Genomic DNA, 21863 nt, shown 5'->3' on the forward strand with positions numbered 1-21863 from the left:
CTCCCTCCTCAACATTACATACAGCAGATGATGGTGTGTACAGCCCCAATTTGGAGAAGCAGGCTGGAGTCCGATATGGAAGCTCAGCAATGTACTGCTGTGGACGTGGGCGGCAACAAAATGTATTTTGCCCTATACATTGCCCAACCCTATCAACAGAGTGTGAAGAAGTAACGCCTTCGACATTATGTCCAAGATGCCTATGTACAGTATTGCAGAGATGTCCAATGCGACGGGCCGTCCCTCGCTGTAATGATACGTCCGGCCTGAAAGGCGATAGTGAGTCACTGTAGCCTCTAGTGTGCTGCAGGAGAGGACGAGGAAGTTGAGCCGACTGGAGTCACTCATGGCTACAGCGTAGAAGTTACAGTCTCAGTGAATCAGTGAGAGTGTAAGAAACGTGTGATACATATGTTGACAAGTTACCGAAACATCTTTACTGTAACTAATATCTAATGATGTGACTGTTTTCTTGATACTGGAGCGTTGCTAAAACTGAGCTCAGTGAGCTTTAAAGTAAACTATGCACAAACACCACACATCGATCATAAGATAGCAGCCTAAATGTTGAGTTTTGAGTGATGAGGATGCACCTTAAAATGACGTGTCTGCAGGGAAAAGTCCCAAAAGAAGTCCTGATTTTTTGACCCATCCATCACCCCAACTTTCGTCCTTACAAACGGGCTGCTTACTTGTTTGCTGCCGTCCGCGCATTGGTCACATGATCACAGCTTTTCAAAACTCGTGGGATATGTTCAAAATTAGGTGCATTATTTTCATAGGAAAACGTACTCACAGTTTGTGAGAACAGCCTGATCTCAGATATTAGGCAGCAGAAGCTACAGTATGTGACAGCGATCGCATGTATATTAACCACATTTGGATCGACACAGATGTGATTATTCAATTTTCTGATCACTGATTTTTTAATCTGTGCAGGCTACTAAAGCCACTTCCCCATGAAGTCATGTCTCTAATACCATTAAAACTTTTCTGGCTAAAACCAAAATTTGGACTCAGTTTCAGTGTATCCGTTACCCAGTAAACCCACTGAACCACACTTTATAGAAATGCAGTTTTTCTTCATACTGCTCATTTTTGTGAGTTGAGGTTTTGCCTTCCTCTCGTGTGTCCTCACTTTGCTCCTGACCCCTCAGACAGGAGGGGAGGTAGATCGGACCTCCATCGAGAGAAAGAAAGACAGCAAGATTTAGAGATAGAAGCAATTGGAGAAGTAAGACGCAGAAAAACTGAGGTAAAGAGCTCACCTCGGAGAAAGGGAGAACTTGTTTTGTAGCCTTGCAGGTCAAAATTTCATAGCTAGAAAAAATGAGAAAAAAAACAATTATGTACAATTTTTGCATGTAACACATTTAAAAAACAAAGAGAAAGTTTTCACAAAGGGATAAAACAGGAGAAAATAAAATTAAAAGTAGCTTAAATTACACTTTCTGTACACACTGCCATGAAACCATTTAAGAAAAAGGGAGGAAGAAAAAACTCAGAGATAAAGAGAAAAAAAATAAAAAGAAGATCCAAACATCCGTTCCAACAGGAGACAAAAAGAAGCCAAGAAGAAAAATCAAATTACGTGAAAGTCAAAAGAGAGGACCAAATTAAAGCAAAAAAAAAAAAAAAGTCAAGATATAGAGAAGAGAAGTCAGAAGAGGAGAGTGTTTGAGGTCACACACGAAAACCTTTCCATTTACCAAGCGAATTGTTGAGCCATGAAGCATCCCCTCGCTTTTACTGGCAGTCTGAGCTCTGGCCGCACCGCAGGGAGCAGAGGTTACGCTGCATTTGTGGTCGGAGCAGGGGCCATCTGTGTGTCAGGATAAATTAGAGTGTGTGTCTGTGTGTGTGTGAGTGCACTGTGAAAATATACGTCAGTGCGCACGTGTCTCACAGAAAAGAGATAAAGGGAGTTTTAGGGGATTCCTGTGAATATAAGAGAAACAGGTTTTTGACATGAAAAAAAGGCACACAGAAATGCATCTACAAGATATCACTGTACAATCTTTGCTTCTTGAGGCAGGGTTATGTCGTGACTTCTTGCAGAGCTAGAAGACTAGAAGATGAATTACTGTAGCTGATTATTATGATTGTACATTATTTAAATCAAGAGTTATATTTGGTGGCACAATTTTATCCCAACAAAAGAGGTTAAATAAAAGCTAGCAACAAAGTTAACTAACAGCTCCATGTAGGACCATTTCTCCATTATCTTACAGGTATTGGTCAGTGGAACAAACTGGCATGTTGAAGTTAAAATATGAAATATTTTTGATTTACTTCACCGTGACACATAAATACACTAATCATTCCACTGGAAATAACAATAAACTGTATAAAATAATGGATGTAGTCGACGTGGCATCACCAGTTTGTTTGTGGCCTCTGTAACATTTTGGCCGCTGCCATCTTAACTTTTTAGAGCCACAAGTGAGCATATTTACAAAACTGCCCCTATTGCTAGCTGCTTAACTGGTTAGCAGGGTGCATATACAGCTATGGTAGACTGTGATTATGCAAATGCTAATTTTCTCTAGCAAAAAACAGGCTTAAAAACAACAAAATATACTTACCACAAAAAGTGAACATCCGACTCCTTCGAAGGGTCCTTTCGTAAAGCCAAACAAATCCAAAATGCGAAGTGTGTTAAGCGTAAACATGAGGACCATGCGCCTTCGCCATAACGGTCTTCATCATCCCACCATGTGCATTTGTTGACATTACTATAACGGCATCCCGGAGCGTAAACCGCTGATGCAGAAGGACGCCTAAAATGTCATCGGTAGACTCGGAAGGTCACGGACGGAGCAGCATCATGTGACGAGTTTGGAGTGAGAATGTGTTTGTATGGTTGAATCTGGGGACGCCGTGGTAGCGTCCTCTTACTCAAAGTGGCCATGCCATTAATTATGCATGACTTTAAGCTGTGATAAAATGTAAATGAGTGAGTTGTAAAAAAATTCATCCCACACACAGTTGCCATGAATGTTGAAATTAGGTATAGAAACCAAATGTGTTTTTGTACCAGGCTGTAAACATGTTTATTTGTGTTGTAAAGTTTAAATTTACATTTTACATTTTAAAATGGGGGTCTATGGGGATTTACTTGCGTTTGGAGCCAGCCTCTAGTGGTCATTAGAGGAACTGCAGTTTTTGGCACTTCAGCCACCTTCACTATCCTGCTGCAGTAAATGCTCCCTAATGCCCCAAATGTGTATACATTCACAGCTAAAATGAGTCCCAAAAAACACACTGTTTAAGCAAGTTTCAATAGTGTTTGCTGAAAACTACAGTGCCAAGCTGTTTAGGACAACACTGAACCTTTGATAAAATTTCAACTTTAAATTACTGACCTGCTTTTTAAGATTTTTTTTTTGCATTGAGAGACATAGAAACAGACTGTTTAGGTCTTTTCGTCAGGATTTCTTAATGGTTAGAAAATCATTAAATAACACGAGTTTTATCTTTTAACAAGCAGGGTTGCTTCATTGAATTTCCTCTTTTAGTGATGAACCAGATTTTTCTCAGTTTGTTGCAAAATGTGTCACACAGTTACAGTAACGTGTGTGTGTGTGCAGCATTTTTGGCACCACTGTGTTTGAAAAACTTCAAGAGTGTTTGTGTGAGAAACTCTGAAGTATGTGAACCCGCGCTCAGTCATACACACCACGGACTGCAGATAAATGAGCTGGACATGAGTCACATCTCCCCTCACCCTGCCGACAACCTGTTTCTGTCAGTCTTATACCGTGTGTGTGTGTGTGTGTGTGTGTGTGTGTGTGTGTGTGTGTGTGTGTGTGTGTGAGAGTGTGTGTGTGGGCATGTGTGTGTGTATGTGTATGTTTGTGTGTGAGAGAAATGGGAGTTTGAAATTAGGAAAAAGAGAGTAAGAGAGCTTATGTTGTTTTTTTTAATCATTCTTTGTCATTATACGTCTTGATGCTTGTGAATATATTTGTGCATGAGTGTGTGTGTGTGTGTGTGTGTGTGTGTGTGTGTTACCGTGTGAGTGTTTTCATCTGATCCATCTTCATGACACTGGCGGGATTAGAGCCCTCCATCAGTCTCTTGTGTCTGACAGCGTGACCCCCTGTGACCCCATGTTCACCTGGGTCTTAACTGGACTGTGGGAGCTTCTTATCTCTGCTACTGTCCTGGAGACAAGCGGGGACGAATATGAGGAGGAAAAGAAAGCGGGATAAAGGGAAGAAGAAGAAGAAGACGAAGCAAATATATTAATCAAAGTGGAAACTGATAACTTTTCATCTTATTTTTTCTGGGCACGTCACATTTCTGTTGGTGCCACTGTCGCAAAGAGTTTTCTTTAATTACTTCAACTGTTCCATTTCCACTGCTAAAACAGCAACTGCAAAAAACTTGCATTGAACTTTATTTGCAGGAGATAGTACTCTGTAGAAAGTGAAGTCGACGCCATTTGGAAATCAATCTAAACGCAGATGGTGTCATCATTCAATAGCCATTAAAATGTGCAATCCACACTTACTTCATAATAATAAGTTAACCCTTGGAAACCCGAGCAAATTGGTTTGATGGCTTTGAAAAACATGGGAAGTTATGAGAAAATTACCTAAAATTTAGAAAAAAAACCCCCTCAAAACTAAAAAGGTAAAGTTAAATAATAATGATAATAATAATAATAATAATAAAAAAAAGAAGAAGAAGAATAGTTTTTTGGGCATTTTTTCCTATTTTTAAAATATTATTATTAACTCCTAATAATTTCTCCCGCTCTTGTTTTAGTTTAATTTTACGGTTTTCCTTAAATCTTGCAATTTGTAGGACATCTCTTTCTCTGAAAGTTGCTCAGTGCCTTTTTAGCCAAAAACCCCCAAACAAAAACAACCTTTTTGCTCAGGTTTCAAAGGTTTAAATGCACGTGAAAGGTGTCTGAGCGCAGCGCAAGAAAACTGACGTCACTTCAGGTTTAAAAGAATGAAAGCCAAAATACTCTATATCCACTTAAAATGCACCATAATAAGCACATGATAATTTTTAAGCTTTGGTTAAACCCTTGCAGGGTCTCTGCGGCTTCACGTTTGGTTAATTCACTCCACATTTGCGTACCCATGACTGCCAGTGAGATAGTATCTGCTGCCCAGCTGACAGACAGATAGGAGCCAATAAACAAGACTACTGGTTTCTTTCACTTCTGCTGCTGCAGCCAAGAAGCAAATCAGAGCAGCTTCTGTGCAACCAGAGCACGAAAAAGTACCACTCAGCTGCACGAGTATCAGAAAATACATGATTCTACGGTAACATTTGAGCCACAGCATTCAATTTTTCAGTTAAAGCATCAATGTTTGGGTTGAGCCGAATACTTTGATGAAATGAGCATCCAGTATGAACGATGTACTTTTTACGAGTTTACAAGAGTCAGAGTAAAATGAGTCAGTACCTGTACTCAAGACGCTCAGTTTGGTAGCTAAATAGTTACAACAGCAGCAAACAGCAAAACAGCAAATTCTGATCAACGCAAATCAATTTCAAGCTTATGCTGCATTCATGTGATTTCGGAAGGTCGTAGTGTCCAAGTTGGGAAGTCGTTCTTCCGACTTGTTGTGTATTTTATTTTTCAGATATTTTTTATATTTCATCACTCTACATGGACATCAGTTAACATTAATACCATATTACACTTTACATGTGATCAAAAAATTATATTAAATATGTGAATTAATAAAAAAGTTTCTTACTATTGACATAACATTGACTTTTGCCCGACATTTTTATGCATTTCAGACATCAAGTCGGTATCTTGCGTTATAAAATAACGTTAGCAATGTTAATATACTCGCCTGACATGCTTTATAGTTAGTAGTTGGCTTGCTTACTACAGCTAATAGATGCGTATACTTAAATGTGCAAGTACAAATAATGTGCAAATAATGACTTTTTTTTTTTTTATCGTCAGTTGTTGACACTGTCAACTTCACACAAATGTCAAAACTCGGCAAGTCAGGTATTATTGGAATTTACCAGTTTCTCACTCGTAATTACGAGTTTGGAGGGCAGTTCGTGTACTCATAACTCGTAAATGTGGTAAATACAATATTTCTGAGGAGCATGTGAAGGCAGCATTAAAACAGCCATCTCCAGTTAGGTCCAACTCACTTCCTGTTTCAGCTACATCCACTTTCGGGGTAATCTCCGCCCGTTACAAGTAAGGACAGATGCAGATAATTTAGTTAGGTGAACAGATAAAGATGCTGGTGTTCTCGCTCATCCCTAATCAAAGTACTTTCATAATGTTCATAAAGTTTCAGAATGTCTTCCTAAGCGCCTAGTTTTTAGCTGCTTCCTCAGACAAACAATGTCCAACTTTTGAGATGCAGCAGCGTGCACAGTATGTCATGTGACAGGAAACATTCAATCATAGCCAGCAGATATCTTTTCTTTCTTCCGTAAGTATCGGCTGTGGTAAATATGGAGGAAAAAAGGATCATTTTAGCACGAGTCTACCCAGAGCTCCACATCTGTCCCACTAACAATATTTTAATACACATTAAAAAACCAACGCCTGGAAGATCGGCTCCAAATACGGGAATTCTGTGAAGAACGGGCATCGACTTTTCATTTTCAAGTTAGTACAAGAGGAGGCATGTGTATTTGTTTTGTCACAAATAGAGATACATTTCAATACATATCAATTATGAATGTTTGACGCAGTTTTAATACTGTTTTTTGTATCAATACACAGGTGCCAGCTGTACTTTTTCGCTTTCTCTTACTGTTAATGTTATCTACAGTCATTCTACTGATCTCTGGGCCAACCAACCAACCCTTGCTGCGTTTATATATAATATATATATATATATATATATATATATATATATGTAAGTTGTATGCCATTACTGTCGATTTTTCCTTGCGGTATTGAATATTGGTATTTTTCAGGGCATTGTACTGAAGTAAAAAATTCCAGTATCATGACAAACACTTGAATTAGCCCCAACACCCTCAACTGCACATGAGCAGCAGAAAATCAAATCATATGTGGTCAAGGTCTGTGAGCAGTATTATAATGTTAGCTGGTCTACAAAAACTGTCTCCTTTATACTCATTGCATCACATTTCATGAGCTCATCGTAGGTTTGGCATGTGAAAAGTAAATACCAATTCTGCATTTGTACCACCGAATGTATCATTATAAATACAAAACTATCTACTACAACTTGTAATTATATTGCACAAAGAAACGTGTAATGTTTTTGTGACCCATATTCCTTATTTGCTGTATCTTTCATGAGGTCTGCTCTAAAAAAGGAGGAATAGCTGGAAGTGGTTATCCATGGCCAACCAGTTTCAAAAACTATTTATAATGCATAATAGACTGTATAAACAGCTTCAGGCACTGGGAGATGTGGGTGAAATGGATGGTGTGTATTGTATTCTTCAGTTTGCCAACAGTATTACCTAAAGTCATTAGCAGTGTTGGCCTCGTGATGGACTGCTGACAAATGGACTGGATTTTAAAGCTGCTGAGCCAAAAGAGAAAGATGCTGCCAGGACTTCTGACTGAAAAATAAAAGTAGGGAGGTGTTCACGTCCTCTGCATGAAAAGTCAGCCATCATGTCGGACGAGCCAGCAAATTAAATTGGTGTTAATTGATTAACAAATGATGGAAATAAAAACAAACAGCAGCAAAATAATGAGCGCTCTCTGAGGCAGCGTAATGCCTGGCCCCAACAGTGCAGCGCTCAGCGTTTTTTTACTGATGGTTGTGTTGCAGAGACTTGGCTCAGATATTAATATAAAATCTCCGGATGTCTGACGGGCTGACCGATCCATCACAGGAACTATTACCGTTCCAATATTATACCAATACTAGGAATAATATCTGCTGATCATGCATGAAAACATATTGTCTGCTAGTATTACAGCATTTATACGTGTGTGTGTGTGTGTGTGTGTGTGTGTGTGTGTGTGTGTGTGGGAGGGTGGAAATACGGAGGGGGGACACACACACAGGTGCTAATAATCACATATGATCACGTATGATTGGAATCAGGTGTTGGCAGCAGTTTCTTGCTATTGTGAGGGAATATTATAGCTCTCTAAGGCTTCGGCCTCTCATCATCTCCCATTGTGAAGTTGTTTACCATTTTTCCACAGTCAGATTTTCAGAGTCCATCCGACAAGGTTAAAGCCAGTTTATACCACAATATATCTGCAAAATTACAGGCTTTGGGTAATGTTTAAAAAATAAACACTAGCGAGAGCATGGAGGTCTGAGGGCTGTATTATGCTCGAAGTTAAAAACGCAAACAGACACGGATGGAATCTTCTGTTCGTACTCGGCGCTCATTTCGCCTGTATCTGTGCACTTTTCTTCTGAAATCTTGCGAATACTGACGAAATGGAGCAGTACCATCAGAGATCATGGGGGCAGTGTAGCGCACTTTAGGCGAGAACTGACCGTAGAAGACAACAAAGATATTTTAGAAATAGATGAACACCATGAATCAGTAAAAAAAAATTCTCCATCCACGCTTTGACATATTTAATGGCCTCACAGACCATCGCCATCTACAGCGCTGCCACCATCAAAAGAACATTATAGCGACCTCCTTCCCTGTCCCTGTGTTTGCGGTTTTGCGAAAGTTTTGGCTATCCATGCCAACATAAAGGACACATTTACGTATAGGAACAGTAACATATGCAGTGTTTGAAACGGACAAATCTATATTCGGGAGTATAAATGAGCCCAAAGAAAGTCGATGTTGGCCAGCTGGTCAGTTTTAATGACTTAAGTCTGTTTAGTGGCTCTCTGCATTTGAAAGTAAAGTCATAATAAAGTAATTACCCAAAAATGGATTTACTTCAAACCTGCAAAAACTGACTTTTGTGCCACTTAAATGAAGTACAAACAAGCTGTAAACATAACGTGACATATTATTGACTCATTAGCAACGTGCCAGTAAACAGCTGCCTATTGACACATCTGGCAGATAAGCAACAACACTGGCGTTTATTTGGAGTTGTGTTATTGTGAATAGATGTAGGTCCAATATTCACTCTTCCTTATGCTCTCCACCTACTCCTGATGGAAACAGTAAATGCAGAGTCCTTCAGAAAGTGCAGTGTGAATGCTGATAGCCGAAATACTTTTCAAAGCATTGCAGGAAATGCAGTTTAATGAAAAAGAGTCAATCTGTCTGATATCAGGCAATGCAGCTGTGGTCAAGTAATATTAGTCAATCCAAAACGGTACAGAGGATGGACTAAAGGTTGTGAGAACTATTGTGTGAATGCTGAAAGCATAAATAAGTGGCAGGCAGTGTAAAGTGGGCTTTTAGGGCTTTAGTGAAAACAGCTGCAGCCGAAAACAACACACAACAGTAAAGTTAAAGCTGTAAAACCAAAATGAGCTGAAAGACACTAAAACGCTCTGCACTGAGAGAAACTGCAGATTTGGGAGATAACACTCTGTGGGTTAATCACTATGAGCAACTTCCATCATAAAAGCCTCCATGAGAACTGAATGATAAGAGCAACATTTAGAAGCTGAAAGGTGGTGAATTATTATGAGCATGCATCTTTTCTTTTCATAGTACCACTCAGTCTTTAAGAGAGTTTCTCAACCCAATTATAGCTGTAAACTTTGGGAAAAAAAACATGAAATATACTGAGGCCTGACTTATTTTAATGCATAAATTAAAATGATAAAACGCACAGGTAAAAAAATGTCTTTACTGAGACATCAATGGAAAAAATATTCAGTATTTCTTATTAAATGATTTTTATGATGGAAAGAAACTGTCTTTGGGTGAAATGTTCAGCTGAGTTACTGCAAAGTATATGAATTTAAAGTACTTAAGGGGAAATCTGGAGTACAGTGGGGGTACTTTTTTTAAAAAAAATTTTATATTTATGTACAAAAATATCAGTCATGCATTGCATTGTTCCTAAAATAACTATACTGTAAGATCAATAAAATATGTAAATATAAGTTCAATAAACCACATTTTACAATCAATATTCCTATCAACATATTTGATTTAAATAATACAACTAAAAGATTTCTCCTGACATTTTTACGCAATAGCGAGGAAGGTATTCACTTTCTTTCTTAAAACAAAAATATGTGAAATACTTGAATCGAGGGTGAACTCTGACAAAATGTGGTGGTTTTAAGAAAAAAAACCCATCTGTGCTTCTTTTACTGAATAAGTGAAATTTCTCAATTCACGGCGAACTGACCCGAACATGTCGTCTTGTCTTATATTATAGGTTTCCAGCTTCCACGTTGAGTCATGTTACAACAACGAAAACAGCTAATCTTTACCTCACCGACGCTACACCGCAAAAACTAATTTCCCTGCTGCCACAATATTACCGCATGCTGTATAATATGAGCCGGGCCAGGCCGGGTCTCACTGTGGGAGCCAGGCTACTGATTTCATTGGCAACAACATCAGACTTCAGTTCCAGCCACATTCTCACTCAGCTGTGGGCCGCAGTGTGAGCGAATACCTCATTCATGGAAAATCAATTGAAGACTGCTCTCTAGTGGTTTTCAGATGGAACAGCTGAAATAAGCCCAAATCTCTCACTAAAGAGTCATTGCATCTCCTAAAGGGAAGGCACGACAGGTGAGTAGGGTAAAAAAATATATAACTGGTGAAGTTTTGTGGTGATGCCTAGTTTCAAAGTTTTTACACAAGGAATTTACAAACAATTAGGTTTTTGTATTGTAATTATCTGAAATTTTATGTTAAAAAGTGTAAATATGGCATCATAAAAATAAATATATCCCAAAATATAGCCATAAATTCAAGAAATAAGATGATGTAAAAATCAGGATATGAATGATATATGAACGAATCCTCTTGTAAAAACCTTCAGAATATAGACAGGAGTGAAACTGGAAAATTTGGTTCATATAAGTGCTACTCAAGTGGAGATTTTTGACACAGAGTGTAACAAATTTACATTTTTAGACAAAAAGACATGAAAAAGGTAAAAATTCCACCATGAAACTTAAATCAGGACACTTGTTTTTTGTATCACAAATCTTCTGAAATTTTAAATTTAAATATTACAATGAGGCATTATCTAACTAAATATGTGCTAATATGCAAAACAAAAACAAACACCTAAATGTGTATTTTTGAACTTTTCTTGCAACTAGTCTGACAGAGCCCAAGTTACAGTAGCAAAAAAGCCCAAAATCTAGAAACTGACCATTGCATGAGAACATGAATTCACCTGCGGTGTCTCGCCTTCAGGAACACATTAAATTTATTCAATACAGGAGCACTCTTTCAACCTTGAATCCTGTGTCTTATTCAAGGGCCATGAAATGTGAGTCATCAATCTTTTTCTGACAGGTGGGTGTTTTGTGCAACAGCTTAGCAGCAGGATGCAACGTTGCTGCCACGAAGAACAATCAAATACATTCACTTGCTTCCAAAAAATGTGCAACTGATGTGCTTTTATACTTGTTCCCGAGACAAATAAATCAACCTGGCTCCAAACGGTAACCTCCCATCCATCATATTTGATACTGCGTACCAAATTTCATTCAAACTCCTGGTTATTTTAGAAGGTAAGAATGTGGCCACAGGGCTGCGTGCTGCTGTTGTGGCGAATGCCTTCAGCCGTGACCTTTGGAGTATTTGCACGCACACAAAGCTGCGCTACAGGAAACCAGAATCACCCACACGGAGCTGCTGGTGATCACCTTGGCTATTCAACAGCAAGAAACACAAGATAAATCAAGCTAAATGTCTGTGGGGTCCAAGGAATACCCCTTTTTGTGGGTGTCAGGAGGCACTGATCGGATGTGCCTGTGTGTGTGTGTGTGTGTGTGTGTGTGTGTGTGTGTGTGTGCGTGCCTGTGTGTGTGTGTTGCTTTGTGGACAGTAGCACTATTGCGTGTTCATGGATTACCTTCCTTCCTTTGCTGCCTCATCTTGTTTCCAAGCAGCGCAGGGCTGGACTTCCTGCTTGGGGAGCTGAGGCTCTTTGAAGAGGCCTACTGAGCGCGCTCCCCGGAGGGTTGTCAGGATCAGCCTCGGCCAACAAACACCTCAAAGGGGAGTAAACTCGCCGAGCCAAACATTTCCTCAATCACTGAACAGACTCTTTGGGGTTTTCACTCCCCAGGCACAGGGGCACCAACTCCCAAACGCTCAATGCGGAGGGTTTTAGCTGTGGGGAGGAATGGGGCTGTTCACACGCAAGGAACATGACGGCGAGGACACGTGAGCACAAACGCACTACAACTCCCAGCACGGACATTAACCCTTAAGGCCCTCTTTAATATTATACACACTCGTATCGCTCTGTGCACAAAATTAGCTTTTCATAATCAAGCTTTAAAAAAATATTATAGATTAATATTATTTTTTACTTTCATTGAGTTTATTTTTTAATCAACATCAGTCCTTATCATAGATATCACATATTCAGTAATTTCATTCATTATAACCCTGTAAATGCCAGGTTACGCCATGATGCCGCTATGATTTTAGATTTAAAAAAAAACACACAAAAATTGTTACTTTTTGATTATCACAGCCTTGAATATGTCAATGGTTTGCAGCAACATTGATTGTGGGCAGTGCACCTAGTGAAAATAGCATGTATTTTCTCTGTATGCCATAAATAGTTTAAAAAAAAAAAAAAAAAAAAAACGTCATCAGGGGAAAAACAGTAAAAATCCCAAATTCCAAGGCAAAAGTCCAGAATGACACCCAGAATCCTAAATATAACATGGTTAAAGAAAAAAATCACCGATATAAACATCACAGACAGCCACACACACATCACTTCCCTGCACACCCCTTCCCTTTAGCGGCAGTGATGCATTTCAGCCGTGGGGGTGTAGGAAAAGTTGTGATTTGTGTTTACATTTTTTTTTATGTTTCCTCATGTGATTCCTGTCAAAGGAGGGAGACAGGGACAGAGACAGGGACGGAGACATAAAGCGGAGAGAGGGGGAGTCCTGTCTCAGTAGCAGCATCCTGTTTTTTGTTTGTGTGTGTATGGTACTACATGTGACTGTGTGTGTTTCATGTGCACTGCATGCACGTGCAAATGACTGACACTGCAGCTTCAGCAGCGTGAATGTGCAATGTTGTCAAGTTTGTATAACCTGTATATGACTCTCTGAGTCTGGGTTTTGTCGGTTTGTTTCCACGTATACATGCATGAAAGCCAGTTGCAGACATAATGCAGGACTTGTTTATATTCATATTCACTGTAAGAAAGGCTACAATTTATAACAACTGTTGCACATTTGCAAGTTGAGGATGCAGTTATGTTTTGAAGAAGAGGATTATAGCTTTAGTGTCTTTGTGACAAACCTGCAGGCAACATAATAAATGACAAATGTTTTCAGACAGTGGCCTATAAGTAGGACTGGACCTGAATATTTTACTATTTGGATATTTGTTTGGTAGGTATGTGGTTTTCAATCCTGATGATTTAGATTTCATTTTCTTTAAGAAATGACAATAAAAAAAAATATCTGTTTTTCACAAACACTGATTTATATTTAACATCCTGCCACAATATCAACATTGACCGACACACATTTTTTTTAATATGTAAAATGAATACAATTTTGCGTGCAGCGTATTGATTCGCTCAGCCTTTCCTTGCCCTGCTGTCTTCATCTTTCATCCAAATTATCATTTAAGTTTTCTTTTCGCCACAATAACAATATTGACCACCACACTATGATGTTCTTTCTTATTATCATCATTTAAAATCTTATTTCATTGTAGAACTGCTTGCAGCTGTTTATGAGCGCTCCATCCAGTACCAGGGACAATTGGTGAGTTCACTCGCACACAGATGATGACAGGCCTAACTGTTAGCATGACGGCTGTAGGAGGAGAGCGACTTCGGGGACGGACCCTCAGCGCTGCGCCTAACTTGTGTAACAGAAACACTGAATCTTATGCAATAAACCTCAAATCATAAATTTGTTATAATTAGTGGACACTTTTGCACATTCATGTCACTGTGCTGTGTCAGGCATTGTCCAGTTGTCTCTCAGATTGTTATTATTAGCATTGATGTAATTCATCCATGATAGCTTTAAATATAGTGATGTTGATAACTACTAAAGCTCCAGACACCAAAAAGTTGTATTTTGGAGACCCCTACCCAGAGGAGACTTTGTTTTAATGTCCTCTGGCAGTTAATTTTGCAAAAATCAGGCCTCTGGGATTCCAGGCACAAAATACATTTATAAACTGTAGACATGAATTTTCACTTTCATGCTCTTCAATACAATGTAGTGGTTCAAACATAGTAAAACAAATTAAGTTTATAAATCAAATTCCTGTCAATTTTCTGATAACTAATTACCAGTTTTGAGTCACATTATTGGGACATAATCAATTTGAATGCCCAAATTCAGCGGTAATAATTAACCTATCTGTAGTTTTCCGTAACTATAGCTTTAAAATCTATAGATCTAAAATTTATACATGCAACTAATAAAGAATCACTTCTAAATATACTCACCTTAGTTATGAAATTTCAATAGCAACCAGTGGCAAGCAAAACTCCTTTTAAATTACGAGCAAAATAACCTTAATTTCTATCAATTGTATTCAACTACATCTTATTTTAACAGATCTAACGAAGCAATTTCAAATCAAGGGTGTAATTACTCTCCTTTTACTTTTAATTTACTCTCTATAACCACATAAATTATAACCAGTAATCCTCTTACATGTAATCTGCAGTATTTATACTCTTGAACATAATTACACCCTCACCATATATTCTGAATAACAAGAAGTTTTATGGACAATATACAGTAAAGGGTGCTAAGAAATATGAGAAAGTGCTGTAGACAATAAAACAAAGCGTGAGGTAAACCCACAACAGCAATACAGACATCTCCACGTGCTTTCAGCTAAAAATCTCTTTATAGATATGAGACTTATTTAAATACTGAATGATGGGCGTGGTCACTGCAGTGGAAATAATAACCGCAGCATATTTAGCTGAGACAAGCTAAAGCATGTTATGGACTGCCAGTGGCATTATCCACTCTGTAATGACAAAGTGTGAGCACTAAATTTTGGGGGGGTTAATGCTCTGTCTGCCCTGTCAAAGCCACAGCAGACGAGGGTTTGATAAGACACAAAGTATCTATGATGCGAGATTAATTGCCGGTGACAGCCTCCATTATGATAATTACGCTGTGTGTACATACGACAGTGAAACCCTGTAGGGGTTCAGAGTGCGGTCAGGCCGACAGCAGAGGAGGGCATGATATCATGTGTGGTAAAATATGCAGCGCCAGAACAGGCACAAGAAAACAAATGTCTATATTTAGCCGGCTGACGCTTTTACGATGATGGATCCTGTACCGAGCGAGTCAGCCCTCAATCAAACCGGGGGGGAAAAAAGGAGGAAGAGGAGGAAGAAAATAAAAAAGGAAGGGGAGGAAAGAAATTCCAGATGTCAACAGTAAAGTTTGTCCAGCTCCGGTTTGTGGCCACTGGAGCTTTGTGTACCTGCCCCTGCTAAAGCCATTACCTCCGGCTGCTGCGCCGGGGAAGCTGCACAACAAAGCCAGAGAATTCTCGGAAGCCCTTCAATCAGGCGCTCCGACATCGTCCCCACAACGCTGCCTCTCCCAAGAACACACTGTTAATTTGACAGGGTGGAAATGAGGAGGATGATGAAGGTGTGTGCCCTGATCCTGTGGTATTGTGTAATGTTTGAGCGTGTCCCTGCAGCACCTCTGTGGATAAGCAGAGAGTGTGTTTCTCTTGTGTCAATGCGATTGCATGAACCGCAGCAGTGGAAAGCACATTTACTCTGACCAAAATTTAAAGGAAACATGTTTTTGCTCCCATTTTTCCCAGGTTCAAGTTAAAGATCGAAGGCTTTTTTTATTGCAACCATTAGATTGATTTCTCTCACATTTTGGTTTTAAAATCTGTGTTAGTGAACACTGTTTTCTTTTTAAATATAATCAATCCACTTGAGAGGTGTGGCAAAACAAGATGCTGATTAAATAGCATGATCACAACAAAGGTGTACCTGGGAAGGTCACTCTAAAAAGTCACTCTCTGAAATGTGCAGTTTGAATACACGTCACATATACTTGTAGTATGTTGCTGATTTTGATTACGATGACTGGGTGACGGTAGCAATACACACTGTAGTTGTAATATTGACGATGATCAATCTACCCAATGATTATTAACACGTTTGTTAACTGAATCGAGCCATTTCGGTGTCGGTTTGAGCAGCATCAGAACGCAAACGTGTGAGCCTCCAGCACAGAGCAGGTGAATTTCAATTTTTTCCATAAAATGAGGACACTAACCGTTTCAGATGCACAACGAAATTAGACAGACTCATTAAGAACACTGGACACAGACTGTTGACACATAACTGCTGAAGATTTTAACTTTACAAACTATAAAGAGTCACAAAGCTGTCATACACACTGGGCTCTCTCTCACGTAACACTGCAGCTCCGTGGCGCACAGAGTCTCTCTCTCACCTGACGCACGGTCTCTCCCCACCTGACGGTGAAGCACGGTGCAGCGCACGGTGTCAGCACAGGTTTTACAAAGTAAAAGTTCCTCCCATGCTTACACTTTATTTGCACTTTACAATTAATTAATTTTATTGGTTATTGTTAAAATAAAACGCTGATATAGATAACCAGCAAAATGCCAAATATTGACCCCGATAATCGGCCAGGGCAATAATCTGTCATCCACTACTTGTTATACTAAGTAAGATAGTTTGGAAATGATTTACAATCGTTTAAATCATTGTTCGCTAGCACATTGTTGGTTGGTTGTGTTGCTAATGTGCGTACTGGCTAACTAGTGTCTTAAATCTGTCCTGTCTGTCTTCCTGATTTTCTTAGTGACAAATACAGATGACCGCCATCTGCTGCTATGAAGAGTTATTTCCTCTCATGCTGGGATAGAGCGTACATGTTGGTTGGCCGTTGGCTATAGCTTTTGCGGTGTGCTTGAGTGCAATTTTTTTTGCCAAGACGAAGACGACACAAACGACAGTCGGCTTTCATTGCCACTAGTTATTTAATGTTGAGTTGGTGTTTCTGGGCCTTTAGATCTTGAACTTTAACTAACTTGTTCAGTGTATTTCGCTGATAATGCTTTTGAACGTATGATAAAATGTTTACATTTACTTTTTGAATACACAGCCAGCATATTAACTTCCTAACTGCCTTTATTTATACAGGTTTTGGAAAATAAATAAAAATACTCCATTAGAAGTTAGCGAGCCAAATTTATATTAACTTCGAATGGAGTATGTTTATTTATTTTACACTCTCTGTTTGTGTGCACGTGTGTGTGTGTCTGTTTGCTGCATGCTATTTTTCGCTGCATGTGTTTCCATGTGTGTGGGTGTCATACATTAAAGATTAGGGGGTTTCAGATTGTGGTTTCCAAAATCATCATCCTGTCCTCCGCAGCCCTGCTCTGTTTGCTCGTCACCTCTGCAGACGGACACGCTTCATTTCCAAGATTTTTCCATGTTCGTCTTCCCATGGCCGCGCTTTAACCACAATCAACCCCCCTCCACACAGCATCCCTCCTGGTCCCCATCACTTTCACTTTGCACTGAGCCGAACCAGACGCCGCTCGCTGAGTGTTGTATAATGTGATGATGAAGCCTGGGTGGCTCTCTCATGTATCTAATCCAACCGTGGGCTCCCTCGGGGGCTCTCTGAGATATTTTGCAACCACGAAATGAGAGACAACTGCCAAACAAGTCCACGGAAATATGATGCTGCGTACATGGTTTGTTGCAGCGCTGACTGCCTAAGACATTAGCCGTAATCATCGTCACTGTTTTTGTTTCTTAAACTCACCCTTGAGCATGGCATTCAAAATGTTACTTAATGACATCAAGGTTTCTGAAATCTTATTTTTTCTCTCACAATTTTACAGCGGGAATGTGTGCTACACTGCAAATGACACTTTATGGCAATCTAATGTTGCCTCTCAAAAATGAGCTATAAAATGTATGTGTATTATAAAAAAAGCTAATGTTACATTTTAAACTGATGAAAAAAGACGACAACGACGAAGTTAAACTGTTTTCACCTTTGAAAAATGTCGTTTTAAAGAGAAGCTTTATATAACAAAAGAGACATTAAATATAATGATACATTTTGCTGTCCTTTGACCGTGAAGTGTTTTATAGTTTCTGCTAAATTTAAAGCTGGTCACTCCCTTCTGTGTTACAGTTATTTAGGGGGAGAAAGCAGTCGAGTCACTGTGAGAATATAACCTTTTTCATGCAGAGCATGCAGTAAAGTAGAATGCAACAAACTGGGCCTTATGCAGCTGCATTTTCTCAATTCTTATTTTGTTTTTTTGTTTGTTTTATACATAGATTTTTTATTCTTTTAAAAATTGTTTTTAGTATCTTGAGCCAGATGCAACAAAATTTTGTTCGGCTGTGTACTTGTCTGGAATAGAGTCTAAATGACATTAAGGGAATCTTAATTTTCTCTAAATGTTCTGTAAAGTCAGCTCCAGGTGCAGCAAACATTCAATTTTGTTAAATGATGAATCCCACTCTATCATCAGTCAGATGATAGCATCAGTAACACCCTCTAAACACTATACAGGGCCAGGAAGTGTCCGTAATTAACCTTTTGACTGACCCGCCAAGGAGATTGGCAGACGAAAAAAATCAGCTGGAGGATGTATTTAATCACCAAAATAATAATAATAGTATTAAAAGTCCTGCACTCAAAATGTGACTGAAGTAAAAGTATGTAAGTACAATCAAGAGTGGAACTACTCAATGAAGAAAAAAACCCATCAATAATTAAATCAAAATAATTCAAAAGAAAAGCAGTAAGTCCTCATTTTTGAGAAGCTGGAACCATAACATGTTTTTGAATGAAAAATGAACAGATTATCAGATAAGTTGCCAATTAATTTTCTAATCAATGGAATAAACGATTCAGTTAAAGTGAAAGTTCCTTTTACTTGAGTACAGTAAACGAGTATTATTTACTTAGTTACATTCCAGCACTGGTCAGCTGAAGAATGCTCAGTGACGAAAACTGGTGTCTTAGCCCACAAAATTAATATGAAATCTTCTAAGAAAAGCGCAAAAACAAGAAAACATTTGTGAATCTCAGAAATTATTGGCTACTAACAAAATAACAATTGTCGATATGAACCAAAAATATGAGAAAACTTGTCCAAAATATGTGTTCCTTAATGAGCTCCAATGTCTGTAGTCACTGTACATACAGACTTACAGTCCCATTATTTCTATTGTTGAAATGCTGTAAAACTCTGCCTAAAGTTTACTTATCTAATCAGCATTGTGTGTCTACATTTAACTTAAAAACCTGACAAATTTAACTTGAGGCTTTACTCTCACACCCTTTTTAAATCTACATATTTTTCCTGTTTTATTGCAGATTTACAACACATGCATAACTTGTGTTGTGTTCTTGTTCAGCAGCATCTAATGGTTAACTCTGCAGTCACTCTGTTTTATATAAATCTAAACCTGGTTAAAGGCTGTTTGAACCTGATGACAGCTCAAGGACCAGCAGAGGGAAATACCAATACATTTACACAGATGAGAGCCTCATCATGTCCTCAACAAGCTTTTATACAACACTGCCCTCTACCTCACACCGATGGAGCTTCAGTCATACGTACGAGAGCATCTTTTGCTCTGTGCTCGCTCAGTACAATGTGGAATTTATCTAATTTACATCCTCGGTTAAAAAAACACCCTGTAAACAAATACAGACTTGCAGTTTAACTTTGTTGTATTTGTGGCTTTGATTTGATGTTATCTAATATAACAACATTTTTGTCAGATCACTTTCAGGTGGAAGCCTTGGATACATATGTAAATGCTGAGTTTAGTTTAGGTGAAAAACGTTTATATATGCACTAGAATCAAAAATGTCCAAACCAAGAACTCTAACTAGAAATGTATCAGTTTTAAAATCGCTATTACACAAATGGATGGCGGAGTCCACAACAAAACTATAACAACAATAACAGTGACGAAGGTACTGTTGCAGTCAATTTCAGAGCAATTTGATGACGCACTTGCAGCAAATCAAACCCATCTGAATTCACAGGATGTTACATTCAACACGGCAGAGTGCTTGCAGAAACACTCATTAGATAAAAAAATAAATACCATCCCTGCTTCATAAAACATTCTTTCCCACCGTCAACAAGACAGACATCTGGGATGCAATCGAGCTCACCCTCAGAGTCTGTGGTAATTGTGCAATCGCCTACAGCAGTAACAGATCATCAATATCAGAACATGGTAAATGGATTTGCGCAGAGTTGTTCTAGTTTGCTCAAAGCTCCAAGCACTTTTACACCTGTAGTTACATTCACACATACACACACACGCACGCACACACACACACGTTGGTACACTGGTGACGGACTCGACTTTGAAAGTTGCCCACTGCTACTCCGTTTTTAAACAATCACACGCACTCACAGGGATACTTTGACATGTGGATCTTCAGTCCCATCCTTTCAGAAAGTACCCAATAGCTTAAATTCACCAGGTCAGATTAAATATGAGAGTCACGTTTTAAACCATGTTTCTTGCTTTATGTCAAATCTGTTCCTTAAGGTGTATTTTATATATGTATTCTTGCTGTGATGAACCGTCAGGAGTTTTCACCTGAATCTGCAGCTCCCCTCGGTTTCACGGAGGTTTACACTGAGGCCACACAGCATGTTGCGGCTACCTGGCTAAACTCCTGCAGCTCTCACGTGTGTGGCATTCACACAGACACACACATCTTTTTCACAAAGCTGGTACTCCACCAATTTATGTGGCCGTGCAGCCACTGCATTTTCAACAACACTGCCCTGCAATTATATCACAATAAAAAGCTCTGTGTTAACTAATGAAGAGATTCTGTCCACGGTAACATTGTCAGGGGGCTTTTATTTTAACTCACCAAGTGCTGAGTTAAATATAAATAGAAATTTTTCATGTCTGAAAAATATAGACATAAAAACTGTAGTTTAAGGTGGCACAATATCAATATGATTATCAAATTTCTATTTTTTCTAAAAATCGCACCCGTCATGATAAAAACAAAATGGGTGAGACTCAGCATCTGGTCATGGTGGCTGCTCGCCAAAAAACAAAAGGTTCAGGTGATGCACACATGCCGCTGACAGGCTCTGTGGGCCGAGCGTTTTTGTGAGTTTTACCTCACTGCTGCAACTTTACTGTTTTGGTTCAGCCTCATAGCACTGCTTTCCTCCTCAACAGACAGCCGTTTTCAGCAAAAACAAGAATATCAATAAATAAAAACTAAAAACCCTGCATACACTCGCTGCTCAGCAGCAAACACACACAGTTAGATACTAGCTACTGACCATAGTGGAGCATTAAGCAGCTGAAAAACCTGAAATTTCCTTCAGGAGTTGTTAGAGATCAGAACAGAGCTAAAAGAGAGTAAATATTAGAGTTCATCCATCAAGTGAACAGAAAAACATGACTTTAAAATGAATGAAAATGTTGTTTCTTAACGACTGGATGTGTAAATAGGCAACTAAAAAGCTGAAAAGATGATGAGTGTCAATGTTGTGTTCACAGCTTGATTCAGCTGCACCCAAGCGGCCAAAAAACACAAATAAATCTTTTAGTTGTTGTTGTTATTGCACTTAGAAGTTTTAAAAGGCCATAAAATATTTACAATGGCAAACATTAAATCTCATGTTAAGCGAGAAGTTTTACAGCTAAGTTGAGACAACAGAAAGTGTGTAACTTAATTAAAAATTAAGAAGGACACTGCATAAACAGTAGATGCCTCAAATGATCTCTTTCTGTTTTC

The 21863-nt window shown here is 38.8% G+C and overlaps 1 long non-coding RNA gene across 1 annotated transcript in view; it reads right to left on the reverse strand.

Annotated features, from left to right (window-relative positions):
• The window catches only part of LOC148186285 (uncharacterized), a 146952-nt gene that overhangs the window by 66413 nt on the left and 58676 nt on the right, over window positions 1–21863 (reverse strand). The window contains exon 2 of the long non-coding RNA XR_015775080.1: window positions 4015–4166. This is a non-coding gene — a long non-coding RNA (uncharacterized LOC148186285). The remainder of the gene's footprint in view (window positions 1–4014; window positions 4167–21863) is intronic.

The sequence above is a fragment of the Plectropomus leopardus genome, chromosome 19 (genome assembly GCF_026936395.1).
Source record: "Plectropomus leopardus strain MGB_pleo_1.0 chromosome 19, ASM2693639v1, whole genome shotgun sequence".
In the NCBI taxonomy this organism is placed as follows: domain Eukaryota; kingdom Metazoa; phylum Chordata; class Actinopteri; order Perciformes; family Serranidae; genus Plectropomus; species Plectropomus leopardus.